General features: G+C 42.5%; 1 protein-coding gene across 1 annotated transcript in view; it reads right to left on the reverse strand.

Annotated features, from left to right (window-relative positions):
- LOC110569121 (obscurin-like) overlaps positions 1-11,482 on the reverse strand; it is a 136,403-nt gene that overhangs the window by 50,136 nt on the left and 74,785 nt on the right.

Below are 11,482 nucleotides of genomic sequence, written 5' to 3' on the forward strand. Positions count from 1 at the left end.
CCTGTCGCTGACTCATCTAGAACACCAACAAAACAATGGGTGCTTCTCCCCTGCTGGCTGGCAAAAAAAAAAAAAAAAAAAAAAAAAACCTGAAAACTGGGACATTTAAAAACTGTCCAGGCACAGTGGCTCACACCTGTAATCCCAGCACTCTGGGAGACTGAGGTGGGCAGATCACGAGGTCAAGAAATCGAGACCATCCTGGCCAGTATGGTGAAACCCTGTCTCTACTAAAAATATAAAAATTAGCTAGGCATTGTGGCAGCTTCTGTAATCCCAGCTACTTGGGAGGCCGAGGCAGGAGAACCACTTGAACCCAGGAGGTGGAGGTTGCAGTAAACCAAGATCGTGCCACTGCCCTCCAGCTTGGCAATAGAGCTAGACTCCATCTCAAAAACAAAAAAACAAAAAACAAAACCTTCCTACGGCTGGGTGTGGTGGCTCATGCCTGTAATCCCAGCACTTTGGGAGGCTGAGGCAGGTGCATCACAAGGTCAGGAGATTGAGACCATCCTGGCCAACATGGTGAAATCCTGTCTCTACTAAAAATACAAAAATTAGCTGGTGTGGTGGTGGGTGCCTGTAATTCCAACTACTTAAGAGGCTGAGGCACGAGAATTGCTTGAACTCAAGAGACGGAGGTTGCAGTGAGCTGAGATCGCGCCATTGCACTCCAGAGCAACAGAATGAAACTAAAAAAAAAAAAAAAAAAAAAAAGAAACCTTATGTCTAAAAAAAAAAACAAAACCTTCCCAGAGTTGAGAACTGCGTTCCAAAATGGTTGGAAGGATATTCACAGTTCATTCATTTTTGAAAATCTTCCTACAGTATTTGTAATTACTAAAGGAAAAAAATATTTCTGATGAGACTTCTGACACCAAATGCATTTTTTTCCTATGCTAACAAATTTTCCAACTCTCTGACACCAACTTTGTATCTTATGATTTAATTCAGTTCTGACACTAACTGCCAGGAGTTCACACAAACCCCACAGGTTAAGTACCCAGTCCCACAAAACTGCCCACTTACAACTTCAGATGCCAATTGCAAGTCGTGGGTCCCCGGGTGACTCACGCTTCTGTCTGACTTGGCTACAAATCAGGCTTCCGTGTCCCGCTTAGGTTTGATAATTCGCCTAGCAGCTCACAGTGAGGAGGGTGAAACTCAGCTGGTGATCATTGAACAAGCCCGGAAGACAAAAACTCCTTATCTGAGGAACTTAGAAGGGAGCAAAGACCACCTGGTGACCATCAAACAGGCAAAACTCCACATCTGGGGGAATTTCGAAGTAATTAAACTTCCTAGTATCTAAAGTCAGCTTCTGATTCCAGTCCTTTTTTCAACTTAAAATTTATAAGTAACTAGAATTTCTATGCATCTCCAGAATGCCATGCCGAAACTCACTGTGCAACACTTGCTGACATGAAGGCACCAAAATGTCTACAAATGTCATCATTTATCATGATCTACAAGGCTAATATGGCCCAAATTACCCTTCAGCTCCTGCCTTAAAGTCCATAAATACTCCTAAGAAAAAAAATCCACTGTGGGGTGTGCTCAGTCCTCTTGCTGAGATGCCCCGCTGCACTCTTCTGCAGTGTTCATTCTTTTTAACTTTCTTTCTTTTTTCAAACCTATACAGTTGTCGGTAAAGTCTTCTTACCAACCCAGGAGTCAACCACTTCCCAATACCTCGCCGGCACACAAAATTTAGGGAAACACTCTACTATTGCCAGTGTATTACAAAGGATATAGTGAAGAACAAATGAACAGCCAGATGAAGAGGTACCTGGGGGAGGTCATGAAGGATCCTGAATGCAGAAACTTCTATTCCTATAGAGTCTGGGGTGCACCACCCTCCTAGCACATGGATATATTCAACCCGGAAGCTCTCTGAACCCCATCATCCAGAATGGTTATGGAGACTTTGCTACATAGTCATGATTGATTAAATCATTGGCCATTTGTGACTGAACTCAATACCATCCCCTCCTCTTCCCTCCCCAGAGGTCTGGGAGTGGGACTGAAAGTTCCAACCCTCTAATCACATGGTGGGTTCCTCTGGCAACCAGCCCCATCCTCTAAGGTGGACTCAGGTGTGGTGGACCTGAGGCCTACCATTAGGGTGGACTCAGGTGTGGCTGAAATGCTTATCATGAAGAACAAAAGACACTCCTCTCACCCCATCACTTGGAAAATTCCAAGGGTTTTAGAAGCTCTGTGCCAGTAACTGGAGATAGAACTAATACATATTTCTCATTATATCACAGTTACAAAATCCTAGGGGGATTATGTGTTTTTGGTAGTCTATAAAAGTACAATTTTTAAAGTCTTCTCATCATTTATTGAACAAATATTTATTGAGAATCTAGATTCCATTTGAGTCTCACAGTAACCCATAGGTCAGTAGGAGTGGTATTATTAAGTTCGTTATACAGAAGAGACATCCTAGATTCCACAAAATGAGACAGAAAATTAGGCAGCATCTGCTGAGAAAATTTCTGAAGGCCACCATATAATCATCCTTTGGAAGTCAGGCTGTCAAAGTTCAGAGCTTCCAAATCTGGCGCAGTAAGACACAGCCTTGATGTGCCATTTCTCAGCTGATTCTGAATTTTAGCAATAATGCCCAACAAGAAGAGATGGCGGGATCCAGTTGTGATTTTCCTGCTGTAAATGGTTCTATCATTTATAAAATGCTAATTATTTGGAAGACTGTTTCTCTTTGAATATTGTAGACATAGATTTTCAGCATACTTTTGCTACATAATTGTCATTATTTTAAAAATGTTGACATACCTAGCACACTTTTGGAAAAGGCATTTTTAAAAGATTTTATCTTTTTAAGGCAGTTTTATGTTTACAGCAAAACTGAGTAGAAGGTACAGAGATTTCCCATATCCCCATCCCTGCCCTGCGTGTGCACTGCCTCCCTCATTATCAACATCCCCCAGAGGGTACATTTGTTACCTCATTACCCAAAGTCGACAGTTTACCTTAGTCCCAAGTGCTGGGATTATAGGTGTTCACTCTTTGTGGTGTACATTCTATGTGTTTGGACAAATGTATAACAACATAGAACTCATTATGCTATAATACAGAGTATTTTCACTGCCTTAAAAATCCTTCAAGCTCCACCAATTCATCTCCCTCCTCCCCAACCCCTGGCAACCGCTGATCTTTTTAGAGTCTCCGTCGTTTGGCCTGGGCATGTTTTTAAAGTAATGCAGGATTTCACCATCTAATATTCAAAAAATTTTTTAAAAAGGAAAGAGAAGGTTGCTTATACCAGAGATCGAATTATGGTTGTATGATTGGCATGAATAATTTTTCATTGAAAATAATCACAGTGTTTGTCTAAATCCTAGCTCTCAAAGAAAACAACCAGATCTGGTTTTGAAACCAGGACCGCCCAGTTGGTGATGAGGACGTCAACTGTGCAGCCTCAGTCGCCCTTGGAGGTCCCGGGCTGGCAGCTGTGGTGTTGCTGCCACCTCGTGGATATTACAGGTAGTGCAGCCAGCAGGCATCCTCAGCCACGCCGAGGTAGCAAGCGCGCGACAGCCCACGTTTATGGTCTTCAGCTTAGCTCGTGTATTACCTAGGAGGACTAGGGGCCCGTGCAGTTTATTATGGGTTTGTGATGTTTATTAATCCGCAGCAGACAACCTAAGATTAAGGCCAATAAAAGACTCTGCAAATGTGGACTCGATAATTTTGTTGACTTGAGAATAAAGAAAAAAGAAACTCCATCTTATAAATTACTGTTTTCTCTTATTCCAGCCCACATTCTGTCATTCTAGAAAGTATGATATATTAATTTTTAGCTAAGCAGTATCCACAGGGAGTAATCAGAGTTGGCACTGTACAGGTGTTTTTCCAATGAAAGGTTACTGTTGGAATTATTTATGAGCAGCAGCAGAACACTAAATATTAACAAAGTGAGTTTCACCTGCTTAGTATCAGGAGCTAGATATGCACCAAATCATCCTGTTCTGACCTTGAAAGGTCATATGTTTATCCAAGAAAGAAGCTCCCCCACCTTCAAGGTGCTGTCAACCTTCCTTTTTGTCCTTTTTCATTTCTTCCCTTTTAAATTGTATTATAATGAAATAGTTAAGACATACACTAAGGTGTAAACCTATGATACCCATCCTCCTTCACTCTACCACCCAGCTTGGGAAATGCATTACTATCCACACAGGTGAAGCCTTTGCTTTGTGACCCCCCACTCCCCACACTGTAGTCCCTTCCTTCCCTTTACAGTTTCCACTTCTCTAAATTTGGTGTTCATCACTTTTGTTTCATTATGCTTTTGTCAGTACTCATGTATTCCTTTTTTTTTTTTTGAGATGGAGTTTCGCTCATGTTACCCAGGCTGGAGTGCAATGGCGTGATCTCGGCTCACAGCAACCTCTGCCTCCTGGGTTCAGGCAATTCTCCTGCCCCAGCCTCCTGAGTAGCTGGGATTACAGGCACATGCCACCATGCCCAGCTAATTTTTTGTATTTTTAGTAGAGACGGGGTTTCACCATGTTGACCAGGATGGTCTCGATCTCTTGACCTCGTGATCCACCCACCTCAGCCTCCCAAAGTGCTGGGATTACAGGCGTGAGCCACTGCACCCGGCGATCCATGTATTCCTAAACAGTACAACGTATAGGTAGTACAATGTAGGCAATCTGGGTTCTAGAGTGAACCCTCTGTTGATCCCCAAGCTCCAAGAAATAGGATGCCACTTCATCCCTGCTCCTTTTCCAAGCCACTTTACCTGATTTAACAGGAAGGGAGGTCAGTGAAAAGATGTAACTGGGTTGGGACAGGGAATGCACAATAAAAACTTTAAAATATATGCATTTCTTTGGATTCTTTACAGTTTCCACTTCTCTAAATTTGGTGTTCATCATTCCCATTTGTTTTGTTACGCTTTTGTCAATACACATGTATTCCTAAACAGTACAACCTATGGGTTTCATGTTTCTGAAACGCTGTTGAGATGGTGTCCTTGTTTTCTCTAACTTGGATTTTTTTCATCCAGTTAGGATTGTGAGACCCATCCATCATATTAGTTTCCCAGAATTGTTGCAAACAACCTGAAACTGGGTGACTTGATCCAACAAAATTTATTCTCTCAGAGTTCTAGAGGCCAGAACTCAAATCAAGGGGTGGGTGGGGCTGGGCTCCCTCTGGGGCTCTAAGGGAGAATGTGTTCATTGCTTCTTCCAGCTTCCGGTGGCCCCGGGCATTCCTTGGCTTGTGAATCTCTGCTTCTGTCTTCACATGACCTCCTGCTCTCTGTCATGTCTTCCTCTCTTAAAAGGACACTTGTTGGATTTAGGGCCCACCTGATCCAGAATGATCTCATCTTGAGGTCCTTAATTACATCTGCCAAGCCCTCAGCCAATACTCGGTGGAGGTAGGTATCCAACCCATGTATTTTGACCAACTCCTCCAACTACTGGATGATATCGCCTCTAAGCTCAGACAGCTGTGACTTCTGCTTACACAAATAATGCACATTTAATGTGGCACTGGATCTAATACTCAGTTTATATACGTGAGAACTAACTAGTATTGGGGGGTTACAGGGTGAGGAATTGGGCATCAGCTGGGAAGGTAGGCAATCTGGGTTCTAGAGTGAACCCTCTGTTGATCCCCAAGCTCCAAGAAATAGGATGCCGCTTTGTCCCTGCTCCTCTTCCAAGTCACTTTACCTGATTTAACAGGAAGGGAGGTCCGTGAAAAGACATAACTCGATTTAGACTGGGAATGTACGATAAAAATTTTAAAATATATGCGTTTCCTTGGATTACTGAAGTAAAAATATTACAGAAAATTTGGGTAATGGAAGAAAAAATCATTCCTCCCTCCATCTAATCCCTCTGTTTCTCTTCTGCACTTATTTACAGGTGTAACCATTTGATTCTGGCATTATAACTGTGGAGACAAACGTGGCTCCCTCTCGGATGCTAACCTGTCAGCCTGACGTCTGATTAGCCCCAGGCCCGTGAATGTCTCCTGATTCCTACTTTATTTGCTGTCCTTAGCGTAAGAACATGTCAACCTTGATGTTAACACACAAATTATAGGATATGACACACAGCCTTCTTGTCTGTTCTGGAGAGTTGCCTTTCATTGTCTTGCTGGAGCAGGTATACCCCTTCCCCATCAGCCTTGGGTCTGGGGAGTAACAGTGCAGAGATCTACCTGTCTTGCTGCTGCCCAAGACCACCCTTCTGTCTGTAAGTTCCCTGATGAAACATCCTTTCCCGACACTGGATTTCTCGGCCACCTTCTTTGGTTCTTCAGCATTTGGGAGCAACTTTGCATATACAGCCATTTCACAGAATGATAGCCTACAATATATTACCATTTTTCTTCTTGCTACAGGACTTTCATAACTGATTTTTCTAAAATAAGACAAGTACTGATATGCAACATGGTGGCTCTGAGAAAGCCCAAGGGTGCACACTGGGGTGGAGCCTCCGAAAGTTCACTCCGTTTGCAGCAAGGAGGAGCCTGGACTCTCCTACTCCAGGGTGGAACCTGGAATTCCATCTGCGATGCTGGAAAACCAGCTGGCAGGGCTCTCACTCTGCTGAGAGTTCCTGTCTCCCACCCCTCTACCTTTTTTTTCCTTTTTGCCTAATAAATTCCATTTTTCTCATTCTCCAGATTGTCTGTGAGCCTAATCGCTCATGGCGGTGTGACAAGAACTCGGTTTTCAGCTGATCTAAGGAGAAAGTCCTACAACTCCAGTTAATGATGTGGTATTGTATACTTAAAACTTGCTGAGAGAAGGGGTGACTTGAGGCTGCTGGCTGGCATCATCTGAAATCTCACTTACCTACAGGTCTGCAGGTTGATGCTGGGGGCTCAGCACGGGCTACGACCAGAGCACCTCCACATGACCTTTCCCTGGAGCTCCTTGGCCTCTTCACGCAGTGCTGGCTGGGTTCCAAAGATAAACATCTCCAGAAAGAAGAAGAAGGCAAAAGCTGTGTCCCCGTTGGTGACCTCATTGGAGAAATCACACAGGATCACTTCTGCCATATTCTATTGGTTAAAATTAAGTCAGTGAGGCCAGCCACGATTCAAGGGAAGGGGAATTAGCCTCTACCTTTTGCTGAGAAGAATATCATAGAATTTGTGGACATATTTTAAAACCATCACAATTTACCCACTGGACATACATTACCTGCATTTTCCCCTACAGGCAAAATAGACTCACTCCTCCACCCTAAACCCTTTAAACATTGTATCACTTGTAGCGTCAGGCTTGGGCTGAAGGTTCATGATCTTGACGTGTAAATCAGGCACAGGAGTGGCTGGGGCTCCTTGGGTGCTGTTCCTGGAGTAGAGCTTCGCAGTACAGTTCCTCTCCACCTGAAGACCCGTGAATCAAGACAAGCTGCCTATCTGCCCGCTGCATCCAACATATTGTACAATAGTGGAACAAGCACAGGATCATCGCTGTAGATGCTTCTGTTCAAAAAGTCGGGAAAGTGAAGCACATACCACTGGCACACATGGATTCTGATATCCAGCTGTGGATTATTTGCCAGTTTCTTGATGGGGCTCGGTCCTACATCTGGAAGTTGTCCACCGTGCTTTTGGTTCCAACCACTGGGCTCTCCATCCAACTTTGAGAGCCATTCTTCCTTTTCCATTAAAAGTAACCCATGTTGCAGATCACCTCAGGTCAGGAGTTCGAGACCAGCCTTATCAACATGGAGAACTCTTGTCTCTACTAAAAATACAAAATTAGCCAACATGGTGGCACATGCCTGTAATCCCAGCTACTTGGGAGGATGAGGCAGAATTGCTTGTACCCAGGACGTGGAGGTTGCGGTGAGCCGAGACGATGCCATTGCACTCCAGCCTGGGCAATAAGAATGAAACTCTGTCTCCAAAAAAAAAAAAAAAAAAAAAGTAGCCCATGTTTGCAGTTGAGTGACAGTCTTTTTAGACTGCTTTCTGCTCTTAGAAGTCTGGAATCCAAAGGCCTGAATGTCCCTTTCAGTTTAATTCTAATTCTTTTAAATATATATATATATATAAAATCCTCTTGTTAATCAATTTATAACTAACCCTGTTAAGCAAAATCCATACCAATAAATCTCCTCTAGCCCTTCTCTCTCTCCTCCTAAAACTGTGGTCCAATGACACCCTTGAGATTTGTAGGCCTTTCAAGCCAGCAATGGTGTGTTGAAAAAAAATAAAGAAGGAAAAAGCAAACAAACAAAAAAAAAATGCCAGGCCTTTTGTCTGCTTGAAAGGGCCTATGAAGCAACACCTTGTAGACTTTCTGAGGTCTCAGCAAACAGTTTCATAGTCACACCCAAAAATAAACTCACTTTATTTTTGGACCATGTTTTTCTTTTTTTGTTTTGTTTGTTTTTTCTGACATTGAGTCTCACTCTGTCACATAGGCTGGAGTGCAGTGGTGTGACCAAGGTCACTGCAACCTTTGCCTCCTGGGTTCAAGTGATTCTCCTGTCTCAGCCTCCTGAGTAGCTGGGATTATAGGTGCCTGCTGCCATACCCGGCTAATTTTTGTTAGTAGAGATGGAGTTTCACCATGTTGGCCAGGCTGGTCTCGAACTCCTGACTTCAGGTGATCTGCACTCCTCGGCCTCCCTAAGTGCTGGGATTACAGGCATGAGCCACTGCACCAGTCTTGCCTTCAGTTCCTTACAAGTGAATGACTAAGCCTGGCCCATGTTTAAAGGGAAGAGAATAAGTTTCCGTCTTTTGATGGGAAAGAGTGTCAAAGAATTTGAAGACTTCTTTTTTTTTTTTTTTAAATAGAGACAGGGTTTCACCATGTTGGTCGGGCTGGTCTTGAACCCCTGACCTCAGGTGATCCACCTGCCTCGGCCTCCCAAAGCACTGGGATTACAGGCGTTAGCCACCATGCCTGGCCTTGAGGACTTACTATTATTTTTTTAAAAATTAATATAAAGACGAGGTTTCACCATGTTGGTCAGGCTGGTCTTGAACTCCTGACCTCAGGTGATCTGCCCACCTTGGCCTCCAAAGTGCTTGGATTAGAGGACTTATTTTAAAACCACCAATACTAAGGTATTCTTAGCTCCATTTTACAGATGCATAAGCTATAATTCAGAGAACTTGCTGAAGTTCTCCCAACTAGTAAGGGATAAGGCTTGGGACCATAAAGTCATTGTATTTTATATATTTAATTACATTATATACAATGTACAATCTGTAAGGCATTGTAATACTATGACATGTTATTTACTGTCTCAGTTGAGAATTCCTAGCTTCTTGACACAAGATAGAGAGTCCATCAGGTATATGGGTTCTGAATCAAGAAACGATTATTTTTTGTATAATAAAACATGAGTTTGTTTTGTTTATAAGTGTTCATTGATGAGCTCAAATTGCCATAATGGCTGGAAACACCATCAGTCCTGATTTCAGAGCATCTAACGGTGCTGATTTCAGTGGCAAGTTCAGCTAATTAAAAAAAAAAATTCTTTTATCACTGCACTAGCTAGCCATCTTATTAAATTTTTCCTATTACTTTTTGTTTTTACAAATGGATCTTGATTTCTATTCCTGTCTAATATTTCTGAGAATGGTTTAATAACTTTATTGACCAATGATTTCATGATTCATATTTTATCCACAAGAGGTACCTTACTTGCAATGATTTATCTTTTTTTTTTTAATCACAGGGGCCATTTTATGCATATATGGAATTATATACAGTTATCACTTACTTTCAAATGGTGCTTTATTTAGAGTTTGATCATTTTGCCTGGGAGACACAAACTAAACTAACTTTCCTTGCAGATGGAAAAAGTTTATCTGGTATAAATTATTTTATTTGAGTATCTAAATATGCCTTTAACAGTAAGCTGATCAGTTACATAGTTTCATTTTCAGCTTGGTTTTCATCTCAATTTAATAACTATCCTGGTAACAATGTCCTCTAAAATTTAATAGGAGAAATCAATGTGCATTTCCTGGTGGGTATTGTGAGTTGTCTAGTTTACTAATTAGTCAGTTCCTCTCATGGCACACGGGTAATACTAATTATTAATATTTCTTATACCAAAATGCATATCCAAAGCATTTGTTTAACTGTAGGGCCAGAGCCCCACTGGGTCGTGGGGTGTCCCCATCACTGTGCTGAGGCACATGATCTGAGAAATAAAGAGACAGGGCACAAAAGGACAAAGAAAGTGCAGCTGGGCTCAGGGGGGCCACACCACCTGTAAGTGGAGACAGGCAAGGCCCCAAACGTCCAGAAGTATCTGTATTTATTGGGCATAGGTTAGGGGGCAGGGTAGTGAGTGAGGTCATCTTTAAGGGTAGTGATAGGGTCATGAGCAATAAACAAGGGGTCCACTCCCATTAGGTCACCTAGGTAGGCTAGGAGGTAGGCAGTGCACAGCAAGGAGTCCACTCCTATTAGGTCACCGAGGCAAGGAGGTGGGCCGTGCGCAGTGAAGAGGGTGCAGTGTGCAATATCTCTTATTTATGGGCATGCTACTTCTAAGACTATAGGAGGATGTTTGAGTCACACAGCAGTGACAGAGCTGACAGGGTCTACCGCCACCTGCTGGCAGCTTCCAATGATTTCTATAGGACGATGCTTTTGAGCTAGCACAGTGACAAGAGCTGATAAAGTTCACAGTCACCAAGGCATGATTATGCTGGAGGGGTTTTAAGCCCTCGGTCGCTCATGGGATTGCCAGTCTGAGGGCAGCATTCCACAAGAACTAGACACAAGGTACTACAACTCCTTTATCAGGAGGAGTGGCTCTCGCCCCAAGCCTGCCATACAGTGGGTATCTTTACGATACTGAACACTGCCACCTGGGCCATGGATTCTTGTCCTGGTATAACTGTTTTTCCCTTAAATCATGCTCTGCATCATGTCTGCTACAGACATTCCTCCGACTATAAGCTGCTTATTCCTTAATTCATGCCCTGTGCCATGTCTGCTCTAGGCAGTTCTCTATGAACTAAGTGAACTAAGATATAATCATATATATATGTATATATACACACATATATATTATATGGAAATGATTGAGTAGTAAGATATTCTTCAGGCACTCATTCTATAAACTAATATATGATTATATATAAAGGATAATATAAAAGGAAATAACTGAGTAGTAACACTATAAACTAAAATATTCTGCAGGCACTAATTGTGCTGGGAATCTGCTTAGCTCTCCTTCCTTGGTGCCTAGATGGGGGGTTACCCACATCAAACCTCTCTTTTACCTGGCCCCTCTTACACTATTTGCTTTTATTTTCAGTAGTACAGGAATCATCTTACAAGACACTGTACTATGCTTTAAAAATCATTTTATTTTTTAAGAGAAGTGACCATACTTATATCAGGTACAAAAGCTTTAGTCCTCATGATGGTGAGTTGGTGAAGAAGATCTGGAAATATTGGGATTATTTCGAGAAAACACCTTCGACAAAGCTGAAGACA

This window comes from Aotus nancymaae, unplaced genomic scaffold (genome assembly GCF_030222135.1).
Source record: "Aotus nancymaae isolate 86718 unplaced genomic scaffold, 86718_ANA_hifiasm-v0.15.2.pri h1tg000008l, whole genome shotgun sequence".
Lineage (NCBI taxonomy): Eukaryota > Metazoa > Chordata > Mammalia > Primates > Aotidae > Aotus > Aotus nancymaae.